This window comes from Hypanus sabinus, chromosome 2 (assembly GCF_030144855.1).
Source record: "Hypanus sabinus isolate sHypSab1 chromosome 2, sHypSab1.hap1, whole genome shotgun sequence".
Classification (NCBI taxonomy): domain Eukaryota; kingdom Metazoa; phylum Chordata; class Chondrichthyes; order Myliobatiformes; family Dasyatidae; genus Hypanus; species Hypanus sabinus.
Genome location: NC_082707.1, coordinates 72,427,965 through 72,449,558, shown reverse-complemented (window position 1 = coordinate 72,449,558; position 21,594 = coordinate 72,427,965). Strand labels below are relative to the sequence as shown.

Below are 21,594 nucleotides of genomic sequence, written 5' to 3'. Positions count from 1 at the left end.
TATGTGATTTGCTTGCTAAATGGTGCATTAAAAAGTCAGGTTCCCAAATGTCACTCCACTTCTTCCCCCTTGCAAATTCTCCAGCAACCTTTGCATAGAGGTGACACCATTTTCAGTATTGTACAAAAGTATTTCTTGTAGCTGCACGTTTCTGACCACATGAGCTTTCAGTGAAGTTGTTTCCAGTGTTTCATTTAGCCTTTCCACTTTGAATGAACTACCAGTTCTTTTGCGCTTTATGTCCTTTGCTTCTTTGGGATCTGACATAGGGAATCAATAACTTCTTCAATAAAAACACTATAAATAAGCCAATTCTAAAATCTGCAGAAAAATAATCATATACTCCACATTGTCAATACTCTCTGCATCAGAAGCCAGAAAAGGAAATGTGATTATGTACGATCATAAAATATACTTAACATGCCAATGACATAGGGGGTGACTACCTTTGGTGCACAGCTTAAGTTCCTTAGTGTGCAGGTAGCAAAAGATGAGTGCGGATACATATGCACACAATTTAGAGGGAGCATTGTTTTGAAGGCCTCACACTTAACCAAGTACTCTTTTGTGAGAAAACAGCCTGTCTCAATCCACATTTGCCAGATCCTTTCTAATACCATCAAAATTGATCTTTCTCCAATTTAGAATCTCAACCCGTGGACCAGACCTATCTTTTTCCATATTTACTTTGAAAAAACTAATGGCATTATGATCATTAGATGTAAAATGTACCCCTACAAAAACTGCTGTCACCTGTCCTGTCTCATCCCAGTTTCTACTATCAATGTCCCAGTTAATATGTGGGAAGTTAAAATCATGTGAAAATATGTGAAAAGTTAAGATAATAACCTTGTGTTTCTTGCAACAGTCTGCAATCTCTCTACAAGCTTGTTCCTCTAAATCCCATGAACTGATAGGCAGTCTATAATTTAGCCCCATATCTTTCTTGTTCCTCTGTTCCACCCATAAAGCCTCACTAGATGAGTTCTCCAGTCTATCCTGACTCAGCATTGCAGTGACATTTTCCCTGACTAGTAGTGCCACCTCTCACCCTTTATTTGCTCCTGCTCTGTTGCATTTAAATATTGAGCTGCCAGTCCTACCCTACCTGCAAGCTAGTTTCACTAATGGCTACAGTATCATGATTCCATTTGTTGATCCATGCCCTGAGCTTTTCCCGCAATATTTCTTCCATTGAAGTGTTTGAAGTGGATGATTCCTCTGGTGGGTACATCCAGAACAAGAGGGTATGGCCTCAAAGATGAGGGGCGACCTTCAAGGACAGAAGTAAGGAGGATTTTTTTTAGCCAGAGTGGTGAATCTGTGGAATGCTCTGCCACAGACTGTGGTGCAGGCCAAGTTCATGGGTACATTCAAAGTGAAAGTTGATAGATTCCTAACTGGTCAAGGCATCAAGGGATATTGTGAGAGGGCAGGTGTATGGGGTTGAATGGGATCCAGGAACAGCCATGATGAAACGACAACACAGACTCAATGGGCTGAATTGCTATATTCTGCTCCTATGTCTTATCATCTTATAGTCTAAGCCAACTTCTTGCATCACTTGGAGGCTGAGGATGTGAATTCCAAATTCATCGACTGTTCTGTTTCAACCTAATGCTCAGCTGACATTGAAACTAATTTCCTACCATGTTTAATTTTCCATTTTGTTGCCTATAGTATTTATTCCCTGGCCAAGCTATCCACTTTTGAGGATGAGATCAATGTCCAGTTCTGTTGGATAGGGCCAAGCTTAGACCATGAGATATAGGAGCAAATTAGGCCTTTTGGCCCAATGAGTCTGCTCCACCATTTCATCATGGCTGATACATTATTCATCTTAGCCCCAATCTCCTAACTACTCCCTGTTTCCCTTCATGCCCCGACCAATCAAGAATCTATCAACCTCTGCCTTAATATTTGTAAAGACTTGACCTCCACAGCTGCCTATGGCACCAAATTCCACAGATTCACCACGATGTGCTAAAGAAATTTCTCCTCATCTCCATTCTAAAGGACACTCCTCTAGTCTGGGGCTGTTTCCTCTGGTGCCAGCCTCTCCCACCATAGGAAACATCCTCTCCACATACACTCTATTGAGACCTTTCACCATTCAACCAGGGCACCTCTCATCCTTCTGAATTCTAGTGAATACAGGACCAGAGCCATCAAACACTCTTCATATGACAATCCTGGAATCATTTTCATCAACCTCCTTTAAACCCACTGCAGTTTCTGAACATCCTTTCTGAAGATAATGGGCCCAAAACTGCTCACTATAAATACTCCAAGTGAGGTCTCCCATTACACCTACTTTTATACGCTAGTCCTCTTGAAATGGAAGCTAACAATGTATTGCCTTCCTTACCACAGACTCAACCTGCAAATTAACCTTTACAGAATCCTGCACAAGGCCTCCTAAGTCCCTCTGCACCTCAGATTTTCACATTTTCTCTCCATTTAGAAAATAAGTCTATGCTTTTATTTCTTCTATCAAAGTGCATGACAATACACTTCCTGAAATGGTATTCTAACTGGCACTTCTTTGCCCATTCTCCTAATCTGTATAAGTCCTTCTGTAGCCTCTCTACTTACTCAAAACTTCCTGCCACTCCACCTATCTTTGTACCATCTACAAACATTGCGACAAAGCCTTCAATTCCAAGATGATATCCAAGATGGCGGCGCTACGGTAGCTTGCAGCAGCCACTCCGGAGCTGATTATCTGTTATTGTGAAGCAACGTGCTGTGCGCAATCGTAATCAATTGAAAAACGGACATGGGAGCACAGAGGAACATCTGAAAATCTCAGGAAGACCTTCTTGTTGCTGCTGCTGCTATGAGGTCCGGGTCTCTGCTGGGAAGAAGAGGCCCCCAGTCCTCGGGGTCGCGTTGCCGATGGGCATTGGCGGGGCCATATTAAAACGCTCGGCAGAGGATGGTGCTCGGAGAAGCTGTACCGGAGGGGATGGTCGGAGGCTCGACGGTCCGCTGCAACCAGGTCGCTTTCACTGTGTGCCGTGTCTGCGAGGTTGGGTTCGACGGAGCCTTCACGGTGTGCTGCGTCTGCGAGGATGAGTCGGGTGGCGCCGTGGAGGTCCATAGTGGGGGTACTCCCTTCTGCCGGTGGCGTGAGAGGACGAGTCTGTTGGGAACCTGGGGACTTCTGGAAACTGTGTGGTGGTTTCTTTCGAACTAATAGTCTTTTGGCATCTTTAGACTATTTTTATTGTGCCCATGGTCTTTTTTTTTATCAATTATGCTGTTACTTGCACTGTTGTAACTATGTGTTGTAACTGTGTGGTTTTGTGCAGGTCTTGTAGCTTTAGTTTTTGGTCTTGTTTGTCTTGTGGGATTGGAGCTCCTTTCCGGGGAACACACTAGATTGTAGCGCGATATTAATACGCAGCAGCCTCTCCGGACTCTGGATTGGGGATTGCCAAATGTTATGTAGATTTTCTGATGTAGTCTGTTCTGTCATGTGTTTTTGTGATAACATTCTGGAGGAACGTTGTCTCATTTTTTAACTGCATTGCATTTGTGGTTTCTAAATGACAGTAAACTGAATCTGAATCCCATCATCCAAGTCATTAACATATAGGATAAAAAATATCCCGATACAAACCCCTGTGATACACCAATAGTCTGTCAGCCAAACAGAAAAGGCTCCCTTTATTCCCACTTGTTGCATCCTGCCAGTCAGCCACTGCTTTATCCATGTCAGTATCTTTCCTGAAATACCATGGGCTCTTAAAGTAGCGTCATGTGTGGCACAGTGTCAAAGGCCATCTGAAATCCATTTACACAACATCAGCCAATTCTCCTCTGTCTATCCTGCTCGTTCATCCTATTCTTACCCTCACTGTCACATGGCACAGGTAGCAATCTAGAGGTTACTACCATGGAGGCCCTGTTTTTCTTGTCTCTGGTAAGTGGAACACTGTGCTTTTACATGGATTACCACCTCTTCAATTACAATGGGCAGCCACATGCTAGTTTTCTTGAAGCACTGCCCATCTATTCTGATCTATACCTACCTCTTTGGAATGAGATACTGTCACCTAGAAATGAAGAAATAAAGCTAGGCCATTTAGCTTTTTGAATATGTTCCATCATTTGTAATGATCATGGCTGCTCCTCTCTCTATTCTTTGTAATATTTATTGTGTCCAGAAATCTACCCATCTCATTCTTAAATATCATCAGCAACTTGGTTCCATAGCTTCAATGGAATTATTCTAAACGGTAATGAATACAGGCCTAATCCATCCAATTTCTCCTCATATAATGGTCCCAACTTTACAGGAATCTCTTTGATCACTCCTTGTTTTATTCTTTCAGTGTGTATTCTTTCTTCCATACAGTGATCAAAACTGTAAACAATACTCCAGGAGTGATTTTATCAAAGTCCTATACACTTGTAATAAAAATTATTGCTCCCACACTCAAAACCATTTGCAATGAGGCCAACATATAAAGTCATAGAGTCATACAGCATGGCCCTTTGACCCATCTCATCTGTGTTGCCTAAATTGTCTTTTCTGAGCTAGTCCTATTTTCTCGCATTTAACACCTATCCCTCTAAACCGTGCCATTAACAAAGGGGTCCATGGACCCCAGGTTGGGAAACCCTGCTCTAAACCTTTCCAGGTACCTATCCAAATGTATTTTCAATGTTGTTATGAATATCATTGACAATCTATATCTATATGAGATATAGATATATCAATCTATATCTGCTTCTCATGCTTCATGATTTTCATACTACTCACAGTTCATGATTACACTTGTCCCTCCCCACCAATTTGCCTCCTGGCGCTTGTACCTGTAACCATGCCAAGTGCTAGACCTGCTCCAACATTCCGTCCCCCTCATGGCCCTAAATGGTTCTTCCAGCCGAGGCAATACTTCACCTGCAGACTTTCGGGGTCCTTTCTTAGATAGATAGATAGATAGATAGATACTTCATTCATCCCCAAGGGGAAATTCAACATTTTTCCAGTGTACCATACACTTATTAGCAAAACATGCGTCTGCTGCTCCCAGCACAGCCTCCACTACATCACTGAGACCCGACACAGACTGTGGGGCTGCTCTATCAAGCACCTTCACTCCATCTGCCACAGCAGCCAGGATCTCTGAGCTTCCATTTTAGTCTCATTTCCCATTCCCACACCGGAAAGTCTGTCCACAGCCTCCTTTACGGCCACGATGTGGCCAAATGCAGGTTAGAACCACGGCACCTTATATTCCGCCTGCGTAGTCTCCAACCTAACTTCTTGAACGTCATTTCACTCGTAATTGATCCCCTCCATCTCCCCCTCATTTGTTTTCCATCATACTGGTCATTTTCTCATCCCTTCCCTTCCTCTCCCCAGCTCTCATGATCTGCTCATTACCTCTTATACCTATCACCTCCTAGCTTCTCACACATTCCCTTTCATCCCCTCACTTCAACTCTCCCATCACCTGCCAGCTTGTATTCCTCCACTTTCCTCCACCTTTTTATTCTGGCTGCTGTCCCCTTCCTTTCTAAACCTGATAAAGGGTCTGGACCTGAAACGTGACTGTTCCTTTGCCTCCATAGATGCTGCCTGACCTGCTGAGTTCCTCCAGCATCTGGTGTGTGGTGTTCAAGATTTCCAGCATCTATATATTCCCTTGTACCTAAATTGGTTTTCTAATAGTCTTTCTGAGAGTTTTGTGTCTGATGTCCCCACAACTTTCTGGAGATATAATTATTTTATTGATTTATTGGCAATAGAATTTAATTTGTTGTTTTATTTAATAGAAAGGACGCGGGATTACAAATTGACAATTAAAATTGTTTTAAGCCTTGATGGAATGAAAAGCAATTATTATCTGAACGTGACAAAATTTAAACAATCAATTGCCAAGTGGAGACAGCTTTCTGGCGGGCTGACCTCAACGCGATCGACTCGCACTCCTAATGTTCACGCGAGCTGCTTTCACATGAAGTGTCTTTCAAGCTTTAGAGATCGAACCGGAGATGACTCGGACTTTGGTGTACGTGCAGCGCCTTTGATTGGAACAACATCACGATCTCGTACTTAAAATATTCAGAGCGGGGTCCTGGAAACCATGTGAGACAGCTGGGCCAACTGAAGCGCTTCTCGAGACTCTGCTGTTTTCTTTTGAAGCATATAGAAGGCAGATCCGACTACAGGTGAGAGTCGGTGTACATCAGCCTTTTGTAGGAAGGTGAGGATCGGATGGAACCGAATTACTAGGCAGTGGCAATATGCTGAAATGATTTCTGATCGGAAAAAAGCTGTCAAAGCTCTGACGTGGTATTGTCCATTTTAGTTTCCAGCAATGAATTGTACAAATCACTCGGGGAATTACTCGGACTCTGCTCATGGATTAATTTTGCTGCTGTTTACTGTGCCGACCTTCTTTATCGGGTCAATGTTGAATGGAGCAGCTTTGTGCATGATATGTTGTCATATAAAACGGCGGACTAAACCTTTAATCTACGTTGTCAATCTCGTCATCTCAGACATCCTTCTGCTCTTCATTTTGCCTTTCAAAGTCTACGCCTTCCATGTCAAGGGAGGCTGGAAAATGAAGAAAACTTTCTGCCAATTTCTTGAGTCTTTGAGTTTCGTGAACACTTACTCTAGTATCCTGGTGATAACTCTAATCTGTGTGGATCGGTACGTCGCTGTCGTGTATCCTTTCAATGCCAGAGCTAACTCATCCCCCAGAGTCATCGCTGGAATCTGTGCCGTCATCTGGATTGTCGTGTCTTTATGTAGCATTCAGGTCTACGACAAAAGTCAGTCGGAGTCCTGTTTTTACAATATATCTCCAGAAGTTTGGGACCTTTCTTTCGTCGCTCCACTGGAAGCATTGTTTTTGATTTGTGCGCTCACAATGCTATTCTGTGCCCTTCGCATTATCCACACCCTGAAGGATCGAACCAGTGAGACCGAGGACAAGTGCACTGATAGCATCAAAATCCTCCTTTCAAATCTCTTCACTTTCCTGATCTGTTTCACACCCTATCACACTGTTCTACTGTTATACACCTTGACTGTGAATGGTTTCCTCTCAGCACGTTACTGTGAACTCCTGCGCGGCGCCGCGCATTATACTTTGTACTTGGCCAATGTCAATAGTTGCCTGGACGCGATTTACTATTTCTATGCCTTCAAGGAACTGCGTCGAACTAAGCAAAACCCATGACGTGAAAATCCAGAAGAAAGTCTACGACACATCATTGGGCTCTACCAGCATTCAGCGGAACTCTCACGCACATTAGTTTGCTCTGCAATATAGCTGTACTATTTTACAGCAGCAAATGCCCGGTTTTACCGCTTTTATTTAAATTAACTTGTCACCGTTGTATCTAACCCATATATGTATAAATCCTTGTTAATCTTTTTAAGTTATTCATTTCACAGTCCAAATTCTGTACACTGGCTCCATATCGACCAACAACAATCACACCAGCTGCACTCTCCCCTCCTTCCCAGCAGTTTTGCATTTTATTCTTTCACTAAAGTTCACCAAATTCCTCTTCAATATATTTTTCTCGCTACAAAAAAGGGAGTATTTACCAGTAATCGGTTAATCCTCCAACCTTCGCGTCTTTGGGACGGCAGAGGGTGGGTCGGGGGTGGGGGTGGTACGAAACCGGAGCACCGGGAGAAACCCACGCTGCAGAGGGAGAATAGGTAAACTCGTCATTTACTACAGAGGGCACCAATGAGGGTGTCTGGAGCTCTAAAACAGCAACACTGTCTGTTGATCCCGGCAGTTACCCTGTAATGATAAATAAAAGTCTGTTTCAAAATAAATTCACGAAGCAGAACGTCGGGATCAGTGAAAAGTAAATGGAGAGAATCACCCGAAAAAGAATCAAGAATTCAAAGTTCAAAGTAAATGTATTATCAAAGTACACATGTCACCATATCCCGCCCTAAGATCCATTTTCTTGCAGGCATTCACGGTAATAACAGAAACACAATAGAATCGATAAAAAACACATACAACAGAGATGGGCAAACAACCTATATCCAAAAGAAAACAAGCAGTGCAAATAAAAAATAAATAAAAATAGCAATTAGGCCTTCAGGGCAATATTTATGTAAATCTCCAGAAAGCGGCATTATTAAACACCTCTAGAATTAAACAAAAGTTCCCAGCAATTGAGAAATGAGCATGTTTGCCTATGCCTGTACCTCAGGCTTTACCAGCCTGAGCTGAGAACGTATAAAAATACAACAAAATAATAATAAATAAATAAACAAACAAATAATGAGTATTGAGAACACAAATTGTAGACTCCTTAATAGTGAGGCAGTGAAGTTATTTGCTGTGGTTCGAGAGGTGAAACTGAAGTATATTAGAACTGACTGAAATCACTACAGTGATTCCGTCTGCAGTGAGTGTCACAGATCAAAAAACCTCGGCAGAGAAATGATGAACTGGAGTCCAAGACTCAGATGCATCAGGAAGAAGAGAAATCTACTCAAACACTTTGTTCCAGCATCCACATGCATCCCTTAGGTAAAATATATTGGTATTGGTCAGTCAGGAGAGAGAAGGAGTTGTAGCTGGCAATGGGGCAGCTCGAGGGATCCAGAGGTAGATTTGCAAGTGCACACACAGAACGCTGGAGGAACACAGCAGGGCAGGCAGCATCTACGGGAAATAAATATAGTCGACGTTTCAGGCCGAGACCTTTCGGCAGAACTTTGCACAGGTGCAACGACCATGGGTTAAAGTAGAAACTGCAGGGTGGATAAGTAAACTGGTCATAGTGCTATGAAATATATGCATTCAACTTTGTGGATTGAATAGGAACATGCTGGTAACAGGACACAAGGTTAAGAAATAGATACACGCAACATGTTGCTAAAAGTGTCAGCATTAAGGACACCTGTCAGTATTGGAGAGATCTAGCTGTTGAGATCCAAATAGGTAAGTTTGACATAGATAGGACAAAATAATTCCTCTGAAGGACTCAGAGCAGCTAGAGTACAGATTCAAAGTAGAACTGCACATTCTCTGTCAATGTCATGTTATTTTGCATTCTGTTACTGTTTAACCTTGCTCTACCTCACTATGTAATGATTTGATCAGTATGAACAGTATGCAAGACAAGTTTTTCACTGTATCTTGGTATTTGACAATAACAAATCAATTCCAATGTCTAACTGGAATTAGTAAGGGTAAGCAGTTTCAAGTTCCTGGATGTCGACATCTCTGAGGATGGAACTTGGGCCCAACTTATTGATACAATTACAAGGAAAGCAGGACAGTGACTAAAGTTCATTAAGAATTTGAGGCGAATTGGAATCTCTCCAAAAACACTTGCAAATTTCTACATAGGCGTTGTGGACTGTATACTAATTTGTTTCATCGCCATCTGCTATGGATGGGCCACAGCACAGGATCAAAAAACACCTGCAGAAAGCTGTAAACTCAGCCAGCTCCATCATGGATGTTGTAATGTGAGTAAAAGTAAGTTGATACTAATTGGGAAGCTGTTGGTAACAGGAGGCTGGTTTCAGGGTTGGCGGGGATTTACTCCCGGGGTGTATTGTATGTAATTCCACCACCCATGCCGCACAAGTTACCTGAAAGCCTCAGCATTGTAAATATCATTTGCTGTCCTAGATAAAGACGTTCTTTTGACCATGAGCTTGTCGAGTGGTCCTTTTTTAAAGTAGAAGTTACCACATATTTTTGGCGACAAGGTGAACTGGTTTTGTGGACGAGTCGGTGTCTTTCAAACAGGAGCTGTGAGCGGACAAAGAGCCTCGTGTTCGAATGGCTGTTTTCGGGACAATCTGAGTTCGAGACGCGGACTGAGGACTGGCCGGGTATGAGGAAAGGTTGGGACACTTTTTCTGTGCTAATGGAATCACTGAGCAGGCTAAGAAGCGCTCTATTCTCCTGAGTGTGTGTGGGGCAAAGACTTACGAGCTGATAAGGAACTTAGCTTCGCTGCAGAAACCAGAGAAATTCCATTTGACGAACTGGTCAAGCTCATGGAGAACCACCACAATCCAAAACCTTTGGTGATAGTCCAACGGTTCAAGTTTCACAGCCATTTCAGGAAGCCAGGTCAGTCTGTGGCTAACTTTGTGGCCGAGCTTCGGCAGCTGTCAGGTCATTGCGATTTTGGAGCCGTGTTGGATGACAGGCTCTGTGACAGATTGGTATGCGGCATTAGTAATGATACCGTACAACGCTGCTTGTTGGGGAAAATCCCACGGTTGACTTTCAAGAAAGCCCTAGAGATTGCCCAAGTCAAGATTGGACTTGCTGCACCCGGACATGAAGGCAAAACTGGAGAGAAAGCAGGAAAAGCAGAAGGAGGTACATGACCAACATGTGCGAGAGAGACAGTTAGAACCGGATTACAATGTCTATGTGAGAAACTTAAGCAGTAGCAATAATCAGCAAGAGCTACCTGGGGTTATTCTTGAGCAGAGTGGTCCAGTCTCCTATGTTGTTAAGCTGACCGATGGTCATGTTTTCCGCAGACATCAGGACCATGTGCACCTGCGTCATGATACAGGCTCAGAGGTGGACAGTTCCATGGAGTTTCCAATGGTGAGACAGACTACTGGGGAAGCATGTCCACCAGTGACTTTGCCAGAGGGAGAGACACTGGCAGAGGGGGCAGAGTCCCCTGAAGAGGATGGACATTCTCACGTGGACACACAGACCCCTCTCATGACTCCAACACCAGATCCACCCAAAACATCCTCACCAGTGGTGCCTGCTGGGTCACTGGGGGTAGTGCATAGACTGCAGTGCCTTAGCAAACCTCCTGACAGACTGAATCTTTGATTGGATAGTGTTTTTTTGTTGTTGTTAGATTGAATGTTAAATTTAAATTAGGTGATTTGTATTGGTAACCTGTCGCTAATGATATCACTTTTTTTTTCATTTCCCAGTTCTTCTATATCGGGGTAATGTTGGATTTTAAAGGGGGAGAAGTGTTGTAATGTGAATATTTTGAAAGTAAGTTAATAATCGGGAAGCTGTTTGTAACAGGAGGCTGGTTCCGGGGTTGAAGGAGGTTTTACACTACATTGTATGTAGTTCCACCACCCAGGCCGCACGAGGTACCTGGAAGCCTCTGTATTGTAAATATCAATTGCCGTCCCAGATAAAGATGTTCTTTTGGCCTTAAAGTTGACGAGTGCTTCTTTTGTAAAGTAGAAGTTACCACATGGGCACTAGTCTCCTCAGCAATGAAGGCACATTCAAAAGGCAATGCCTCAAAATAGGTGGCATCCCCCATTATGGACCCTATCACCTGAGCCATGCCCTCCTGTCATTGCTACCATCAAGGAGGAGATACAGGAGCCTGAAGACACACACTCAGTGTTTCAAGAATAGCTCTTTCTCCTCTGCCATCAGATTTTTGAATGGACAACTTGTCCGTGAACACAACCTCACTATATTTTCCTCTCTTTTTGCACTATGTATTCAATATATATGTATATACTTATTGTAATTTATATTGCTTATTATTGTGTATTGCCATGCACTGCTGCTGCAAAACAAGAAATTTCATAGCATATGCCTGTAATATTAAAGTTGATTCTGATGAGCTTCTGTAGACATAGAACATAGAAACATGGAAAACCTACAGCACAATACAGGCCCTTCAGCCCACAAAGTTGTGCCGAACATGTCCCTACCTTAGAAATTACTAGGCTTACCTATAGCCCTCTATTTTACTAAGCCCCATGTACCTATCTAAAAGTTTCTTAGAAGACCCTATCATATCCGCCTCCACCACCGTTGCCGGCAGCCCATTCCATGCACTCACTACTCTCTGAGTGGAAAACTTACCCCTGATATCTCCTCTGTGCCTACTCCCCAGCACCTTAAACCTGTGTCTTCTTGTGGCAAACATTTCAGCCCTGGAAAAAGCCTCCGACTATCCACATGATCAATACTTCTCATCATCTTGTACACCTCTAACAGGTCACCTCTCATCCTCCTTCGCTCCAAGGAGAAAAAGCCAAGTTCACTCAACCTATTCTCTAAGGCATGCTCCCCAATTCATGCAATATGCTTGTAAATCTCCTCTGCACACTTTCTATGGCTTCAACATCCTTCCTGTAGTGAAGCGACCAGAACTGAGCACAGTACTCCAAGTGGGGTCTGACCAGGGTCCTATATAGCTGCAACATTACCTCTCGGCTCCTAAATTCAATTCCACAATTAATGAAGGCCAATTCACCATATGAATTCTTAACCACAGAGTCAACCTGTGCAACTGCTTTGAGCGTCCTATGGACTCTGATCCCAAGGTCCCTCTGATTCTCCACGCTGCCAAGTGTCTTACCATTCATATAATATTCTGCCATCATATTTGACCTACCAAAATGAACCAATTCACACTTATCTGGGTTGATCTCCATCTGCCACTTCTCAGCCCAGTTTTGCATCCTATCAAAGTCGCACTGTACCCTCTGACAGCCCTCTGCACTATCCACATCACCTCCAACCTTTGTTTCATCAGCAAATTTACTAACCCATCCCTCCACTTCCTCATTCAGGTCGATTATAAAAATCACGAAGAGAAAGGGTCCCGGAACAGATCCCTGAGGCATCCTGCTGGCGACCGGGCTCCATGCAGAATATGACCCATCCACAACCAGCCTTCTGTGGGCAATCCAGTTCTGGATTCACAAAGCAATGTCCCTTTGGATCCCATACCTCTTTACTTTCTCAATAAGCCTTGCATGGGGTACTTTATCAAATGCCTTGCTGATTTGGTCTTACGCAGAGAGATTGGAGAGATTGGGCTTGTACACACTGGAATTGAGGAGATTGAGAGGGGATCTGATTGAAACGTTTAAGATAATTAAAGGATTTGATAGGATTGAGGCAGGAAATATGTTCCAGATGTTGGGAGAGTCCAGTACCAGAGGGCATGGATTGAGAATAAGAGGTCAGTTATTTAAAACAGAGTTGAGGAAGAGCTTCTTCTTCCAGAGAGTTGTGGAGGTGTGGAATGCACTGCCTCGGAAGATGGTGGAGGCCAATTCTCTGGATGCTTTCAAGAAGGAGCTAGATAGATATCTGATGGATAGGGGAATCAAGGGATATGGGGACAAGGCAGGGACTGGGTATTGATAGTGAATGATCAGCCATGATCTCCGAATGGTGGTGCAGACTCGAGGGGCCGAATGGTCTACTTCTGCATCTATTGTCTATTGAAATCCATATACACTACATCTACTGCCCTTCCTTCATCAATGTGTTTAATCACATCCTCAAAGATTCAATCAGACTCATAAGGCATGAACTCCCCTTGACAAAGCCATGCTGACTACTCATAATCGTATTATACCTCTCCAAATGTTCATAAATCCTGCCTCTCAGGATCTTCTTCAACAACTTATCAACCACTGCAGCAAGACTCACTGGTCTATAATTTCCTGGGCTAACTCTATTCCCGTTCTTGAATAAAGGGACAACACTCGCAACCTTCCAACCCTCCAGAACCTCTCACGTCCCCATTGATGATGCAAAGATCATCACCAGAGGCTTAGGAATTTCCTCATTCGCCTGCCATAGTAGCCTGAGGTACATCTCATCCGGTCCCGGCAACTTATCTGACTTGATGCTTTCCAAAAGCTCCAGCACATCTTCTTTCTTAATAGCTACACGCTCAAACTTCTCAGTCTGCTGCAAGTCATCCCTACAATCACCAAAATTCTTTTCCATAGTGAATACTGAAGTGAAGTATTCATTCAGTACCTCAGCTATCTCCTCCGGTTCCATACACTGTTATTATTACACCTTTCTAGGATCTGTTTCCCTGTCTGCCGCTCGATATCCCTGTTTCTATTGGGTGGCCTATAAAAAATGCCCAGTAAAGTTATTGATCCTTCCTGATCCTAACCTCCACCCACAGAGTCTCCGTAGACAATCCTTCCATGGCGTCCACCTTTTCTGCAGCCATGACTCTATCTCTGATCAACAGTGCCAAGCCCCCACCTCTTTTGCCTCCCTCCCTGTCCTTTCTGAAACATTTAAAACCCAGCACTTGAAGTAACCATTCCTGTCCCTGAGCCATCCAAGTCTCTGTAATGGCCACCACATCATAGCACCAAGTACTGATCCATGCTCTAAGCTCATCTGCTTTGTTCACAACACTCTTTGCATTAAAATAGACACATCTTAAACCTTCAGTCTGAGCTCGGCCCTTCTCTATCACCTGCCCATCCTCCCTCTTGAACTGTCTACAAGCTTTTTTGATTTGTGAGCCAACCTCCTCTTCCCCAGTCTCTTCAATTTGGTTCCCACCCCCCAACAATTCTAGTTTAGACTCTCCCCAGTAACCCTAGCAAACCTACTCACCAGGATATTGGTCCCCCTGGGATTCAAGTGCAACCCGTCCTTTTTGTACAGGTCACACCTGCCCCAAAAGAGGTCCCAATGATCTAGAAATCTGAATCCCCGCCCCCTGCTCCAATCCCTCAGCCACGCATTTATCCTCCACCTCATCCTATTCCTATTCTCACTGTCGCGTGGTACAGGCAGTAATCCCAAGATTGCTACCTTTGGGGTCCTGCTGCTTAACTTCCTTCCTAACTCCCTAACTTCCTAACTAACTTCCTTCCTAACCTCCTAACTCTTTTTTTCAGGACCTTTTCCCTTTTCCTACCTATGTCATTGGTACCAATATGTACCATGACCTCTAGCTGTTCTCCTTCCCACTGCAGGATATCTTGGATGCAATTCAAAACATCCCGGACCCTGGCACCTGGGAGGCAAACTGCCATTTGAGTTTCTTTTGTGCGTCTACAGAATCGCCTGTCTGACCCGCTAACTATAGAGTCCCCTATCACTACTGCCTTCCTCTTCCCTTCAATATCCTTCTGAGCCGTGTTGTGGTTTTTTGTGCCTCGCAAATGACCAAGAGATGTAGAAGATTCTTCAAAAAGGGTTCAACTTTAATTTGCAAATCAAAGCTGAGACAGTCATTGAGCTAGTCGCTGATTGCCCATCAATCTCTGGACACAGCATTTTTTATAGTATTTGTCCAGTTGTATTAGCCTATGTAATCGATCTATAGTTGCATATTACACGTACTACACATACATCATGTCCCTATTGTTCCAATCAATTGGCTTAATCATGTTCTAATCTACATCTCTCTCATTAATATACCATTGTCTTCTACATTTTTAAGACTTCAGTCTCCTACCAAATTGGGTACATGCATAGCAAATAATAAACTCAGAACTGAGCAATGTTCTAATCTACATTTCTTTAGCCACCTCTCATTAACATACCATTGTCTTCTACATTCCTAAGACTTCATTCTACTAAATTGAGTACATGCATAGCAAACTGACTAGTTACACAGCAAATGATACAAGTTTTATACTCCATAATATTTTTATACTCCAATACCCTTCTGAGCCACAGGGCCAGACTCTGTGCTGGAGGCACGGCCACTGTCCCCCCCCCCCCCCCCCCCCCAGCAGTACTCAAACAGGAGTACTTATTGTCAAGGGATACAGCCACAGGGGTACTCACTAGTACCTGACTCTTCCACTTCCCCCTCCTGACTGTGACCCACCTGTCTGTCTCCCATGGCCCCGGAGTGACCACCTGCTTATAACTCCTCTCTATCACCTCCTCACTCTCCCTGACCAGAAGAAGGGCATCAAGCTGCATCTCCATTTCCCTAACTCGGTCCCTTCGGAGCTGAAGCTCGACACACCAGGATGTGGAACAGGAAAAAGTAAGGTTAATGTTGTTCTTTTGCTGACTAAGACATAAGTTATCATAGGGAAGGAGGAAATGGCAGAGCTATTAAACAAGTATCCTGTACCCCACTTCACTGATGAGGACACCAAGAAGTGTGGAAATAGTTGAGGACTACTGTATTTCAGTGGTTCAGTTTGGAAACCATCGATATACTGTGACTTCTGCCAATAATGTGTAAGATTGTGAGGAGGAAGCAGAGATACTAGAGGGGTTACAGGCAAGCTAAATGAATTAGGGAAGAATGAAATATGAGAAAATATCAGACGACCCATTTAATGAAAAAATAGAATGGTAGTTTATTTTTCAAATGGCAAAAGTTAAAAGATTCCTGAGTTCAGAATGGAGGGTCTGAGACACACTCACACAAGGATAATTCACCACCATAACAAGTAGCAAGGTAAATGTCATGTTGACTTTTATTGTAAAACAATTTGAATGTGAAGAGTCTAGAGTGCAGCTTTGATGTCCCTACCTTAATGCGTTGGGGAAGTACAGCAAAGGCTCTCTACATTGATTCTAGGCTTGCTGGCCAAGAGATTACACAGATCAGATGAGTTCTCTTCTGAAGCCTGACATGGCAGGTGCAGAGTTGATGGCTTTCCTGGCTGTGGTGTCCCGAGCCAGAAGTCACACTTTCAAACTAAGGGGACAGGTCTTTCAGGACCGGAATATGAAGGTAGGAGGAAGGTGGTAAACTTTTGGATTCACTACGTAAGATGGCTGTAGCTGCTCAGTTGCTGGTATCTTTAGCGACACACAAAATGCTGGAAGAATTTGGCTTGAAGGGGACAGTTGATGCTTCGGGTCAAGACCCTTCATCAGGGAGTGAAACAACGGGAGGAAGATAGCCAGTCTAAAAAGGCATGAAGCAAGAGCTGCTGGGCTATAGGTGAAATCGGGTCAGGAGGAAAGTAAGAAGGTGGGTGAGGGGGGAAGCAAATGATATGAGAAGGTAGGAGGTGACAAAGGGCTGAAGAAGATGGAATCTGATAGGTGAGGGTAGTGCAGCATGGGATAAAGGGGAAGAGCTGAGGAGGTAAACCGGAGGGAAGAATCAGTGGGTGATGGGCAGATTGACATGGCAGTGGAAAGGAATAAGGAGGAGCGATGAGCCCAGTGGGACAAAGGAAATAAGGGAGGGTGAAAATGGGGGAATTGTTACCAGAACTTAGAGAAATCAGTGTCCATTCTGTCAGGAGACTACTAAATGGGAATATGAAATGCCATTCCTCTAAATTTCTTCTAGCCTCGACTTGGCAATAGAGGAGGCCATGGACAGACATGTTGATATGGAAGTAGGAAGTGGAATTAAAATAACCGGTCATTTTGGAGATACTGGCTCATACAGCAAAGGTGCTCAGTGAAGCAATCCCTCAATCTGCGATAGATGATTTTTGAGAGTAAGGGTAATCTTGAGATGAGAGGATAGGGTAAGCACAGAAGAGCATTATTAAGGTAAAGGATCTGGCCTAATCTTATTGGCTGGCGGGTATATTCTTATTGACTATTGGAACAAGCACAAATAGCTAAATGGTCTGTGCTTCCATTTCTTTCATGCACATATACAATATTAGTGTATGTATTGTCCATAGAAATACATTCTGATCCATGTGAACGAAAACTTGAGGCCCAACAATGACATTAACTAAATATGCAAAACAAAATTTATTATCTGAGTATGTATTTCCATTAAATTTTAAAGGAAGGATTATTGAAGCATTACAATAATGAAAAAAAATTGAAGGGAAAGTAGAGGAATATTTCCTTCTGTTATATGGAACTAGTACAAAGGATAATACTGGCCTGAATTTAGTAGGAAAATTTTAACAGTTCCCCATGTACTTGTTACAACTTCCTCACAAAACTGTCAGCAAGTTTGGGATTTGTGTGCAAAACCAAAGTACTGTGGTCAGCTGCACATACTAATTTGATATAAATGAACGTTGCTCTAGGATGTAGAGTTATGATAGCATTTCAGGGAACATGTTTCATTGGAGAGTGTGACAGAAAAGGTTAGCAATGCTAGTTCTCCTACTCATATTGCCCATTTGCCCAGTTAGTCACTCCCCCTTGTTCTGTCCCTGGCCTAGCTTCCCCAGTAGTTCTCACACCTTGCCCTACTGTTCTGCATTTCTAGGGAGTTCACCATTTCCATATCCCAACAGTAAAACAATTGCTAGCTTGGCTAATCAAAACAAACCCTTCAGTTAACATGCTCTGCTGGTTTATAACTCATTAAAAATAAGGATTCTAGACACAGGCATTCCAGTTTCATTTATTTTCACTCAAACTGTTACATTGGTTTGTAGATAGCAGAACAGTCCCAAAAGACACAAGGGCCCAGTTTGTGATGTCCTAAAATAACGCCAGGCTTAACGGGAGCAGCCGCACCACACTCTACGCAGGCACCACCACTGGTGATGAGGCATTATTCTTTTATAATCAACTGAACAGATGGACACTGCTCTGTGGGTTTAACTAAGGCATTTGTTGTGGAATAAAACTGTAGGGCATTTGAATCCCTGTTTAAGATGTTCCAATTCTGCAACTGAAATAATTATTATGGTCTGGTCACATGATTATCCCACCCTCCCCTCAGACTAACAGTAGAACTTCCTGTTCCTTCTAGGCCAGGAGAAGGTAGATTTGAACCCCCAGTCTGGCTTTGTTAGGGAGGTGTAGAGGTTTGATTTGATTGTTGGGGAATAGTTACATTGGAAAGTTAACGAGAAAGTGTGTCGTGGAGAAAACCTCTATATATTTGTAATTTTTTTGTAGATACTTACTTGTTTTCATTTGTCTATTTGTAAATTATTTTTCTTCTTCACAACTTCTGGCAGCTTTAGCATTTGTTTTAACCTGGCACTAAATAAAACCTCTTGCTGTTGTGGTTTTCCATCATTTTTTGATGGTGACCTTTGTCAGGCATGCACAGCTACCAAAAAACAGCAGATAGGGAAAGAGATCCTGGAAAGGTGTAATAATAACAGAGCTGGCATGATGGGAGATTTTAATCTCCCAAATATCTGGTGAGAGTGAATATCGAGAGAATGTTTCCTATAGTTGGGGAGCCTCGGCCCAGAGGGAGCAGCCTCGGAATAGAAATATCATCCCTTCAGAACAGAGATGAGGAGGGACTTCTTGAGCCAGTGGGTGGTAAATCTGTGGAATTCATTGCCACAGATGGCTATGGAGGGTATGTAGGTGACACTGTTGGTCACCTACTGTCTATCTAGTCCAGAACTTCAATGTCTACGCCTCCTCAGCAAAACAGGCAAAAAAATAGCAACCCCAAAATGGGTCAATGATGAACTAGTAAAGAAAATTAGTCTGTTTTAACCTGTTTAAAACTATTTCTACTCTATTTATTGCAGTGTTATGTGATCAAAAACATAAGAAGAACAATTTTAAAGACTAAAACAAACTTATGATCAATGCCTGGGAATCCATCACATAAAGGATGATTAATAAATATCTGGAAAAAATATTGGAGAAAAATGGAGGATTAAATATTTTCAAATAGTTTTTAACAACGTTTGAGAAGTATCCCTTCTGCAATCTATCTGCAATTGTATCTTGCATTTTGTTAGTAAATTTCAGCTCAAAGAGCTAATACAATGGGGAAATTGTGTATATGCAGCTTTCGCTGTGCTTCTTCTAACCACAGTCCCAGAAAGCACATAATTAGCAACATGTTCCTGTGTTGGTTTTGAACGGCTGCTATTTGACCGGACTTTTTCATTTTCTTAGAAAATTATGAATGTGAAATCAGCTTCTGTGAACCACTTTTAAAGTTTCCATTGTTCTTAGCATGTGTATGGAAAACACAAAAAAAAGTTGGTAATGTTCACAATAAGCAGAATGTGTGCAAATGCTCGTTTTTATGAAACACCACAACTTATGCAACACAATTGCAACTTTCAGAATTCAATTAAGATACATTGTAAAATGCAAGTGTGAAAAATACACGTCCTTAACTTGATTGTATAGTATTAAAGACATTTTCTGAGAATTAGCAAAACATGGCATGATGCAATTCTGGCCAATGCAAACTTCCAAGTCGGGGTCAAAGTGTGTGTTGGAGGCAGTGGAGGTTGACCAAAAAGGGAATCAGGTGTGAAGAACAGGAAAGAGGCTCTTTGGTAAGCAAAGAAATCGTAAAATTGCTCACAGGTTTTGTTTTGGAATAAGTTGGAAGACAGCTCTTGTGCTCAATGGATTTGTAAACCTACAAAAATTGCAAATATTTTCTCTAATTACTGAAGAGAACTATACTTTTCTACAAAAGTGGATGCATTATTAATGGGTTTCCAGCACAACCTGAAATAATAGGCCCAAGAGGAAGGCTAACTTGTTGAAGGTAGTTGAAATAGGAAATGTATGAGGACTAAGCCCCTAATTGTCTTTCAAGAACAACATATCTGAATATCAAGAAATCTATAAGTGATCAGTTAAGTGGTTGTGTAAACAGTTATTATCAACAGGCAGGGACCTAGGCCCAGACACCTGCAGCCCCAATCTGATGATCAGTTATTTCTGCCCTTAAAATAAATAGGAACGTGGTTCTGTACTACTTACCTCACTTTAATAGCAGATGTGGTAAGTTGCACTGCACAAACTAAAAGTAGGACAGGAAAAATAAAGTTAGATCTAAAGAACAATATCTAGAGATAAAAGACTTTGCTCTAGAAGTATAGTGATGATGCCTTACAAGGAGTAAATAATGTTCAGACTTCAAAGGTGGGCTGTTAATAATCTTTGTAATCTTACAAAAGAATGTGAGAAGCTTGTTAGCAAATGGTCAACTATGAAATTTATTGAAAGTTGACCAAGTAAACCTGATATTCTATGTGCATTGGAAACCTGGTTGAAATCTTGTCTAAGTCTTAAGATAAAAGGTTATGTTGATATAAGATGTGAATAGAAAATGAGTAGTGAAGGAAGAGTGGCTACCTTTGTCAAAAGTAGGATAGCACATAGAGCTTTGAGTTTGAGTAAACTGTGGTCGAAATTTGGGTAAAGTATAGATAACAAAATTTTGTAACACCTGGTATGTTGGAAAGTGTGAGTGGAAATAGGAAAATAAAGTTATATGGCTGTGTGGGTTTTAATGCTTGTTGTACAATGTAGGGTCATAGTGACACAAACGTGAATGAGATGGTAGCCGATGACTTTCTAGAAGGAAGGTGTTTGGTGTACCTGAATGATGGTAAATGTACAAGGATAAATCTATGTTACAATACTGTTTCTGCTATAGATCTTATGCTGGTATCTGAGGATATAGCAAGTATGTGTAATGGGGAAGTGTATAGTGATACAACAGTGGGGAGTGATTATTTTGCTGCAATATCTGTACAATGGGAAAAGATGTCTATCAGAGGAAAGAATCCCTCATCCCCAGATGGAATTTTAAGACGACAAATTGGGATGTATTTGATGACTTATGTGAAAGTAGATTCCCTGATTTCCAGTTTTGGAGGTCATCAAATTCAATAATAATACCTTGTGCTCTGTACTCAACTCAATAGCTAATCAATTCCTAGAACTTTGGGAGATAATTAAAGGAGTTCCCTGGTGGACTGATGAATGTAAAGGAGCTGTGAAGGAGGGGAATAAAGCTTTTTTGGAAAGCTAGGCATTGTTACTCCTGTTCATTTTTCATACAACATAAAAGAGCTCAAGCTATAGTTAGAAAAGCAGTGAGATGAACAAAGAAATGTATTAGAGAATGTACTATTATAGCATTGGGAAAGAGATCCAGATGGGGGAAGTTTGGGGTGTGATATAGAAAATAGGAGGGTTAGAAAAC

At 42.3% G+C, this 21,594-nt stretch overlaps 1 protein-coding gene across 1 annotated transcript in view; it reads left to right on the top strand.

Annotated features, from left to right (window-relative positions):
• Window positions 1-19,775: 19,775 nt before the first annotated feature.
• The window catches only part of LOC132379809 (G-protein coupled receptor 55-like), a 44,920-nt gene continuing 43,101 nt past the window's right edge, over window positions 19,776-21,594 (top strand). The window contains exon 1 of the mRNA XM_059948099.1: window positions 19,776-19,927. The gene's annotated coding sequence lies outside the window, so the exon portion shown is untranslated. The remainder of the gene's footprint in view (window positions 19,928-21,594) is intronic.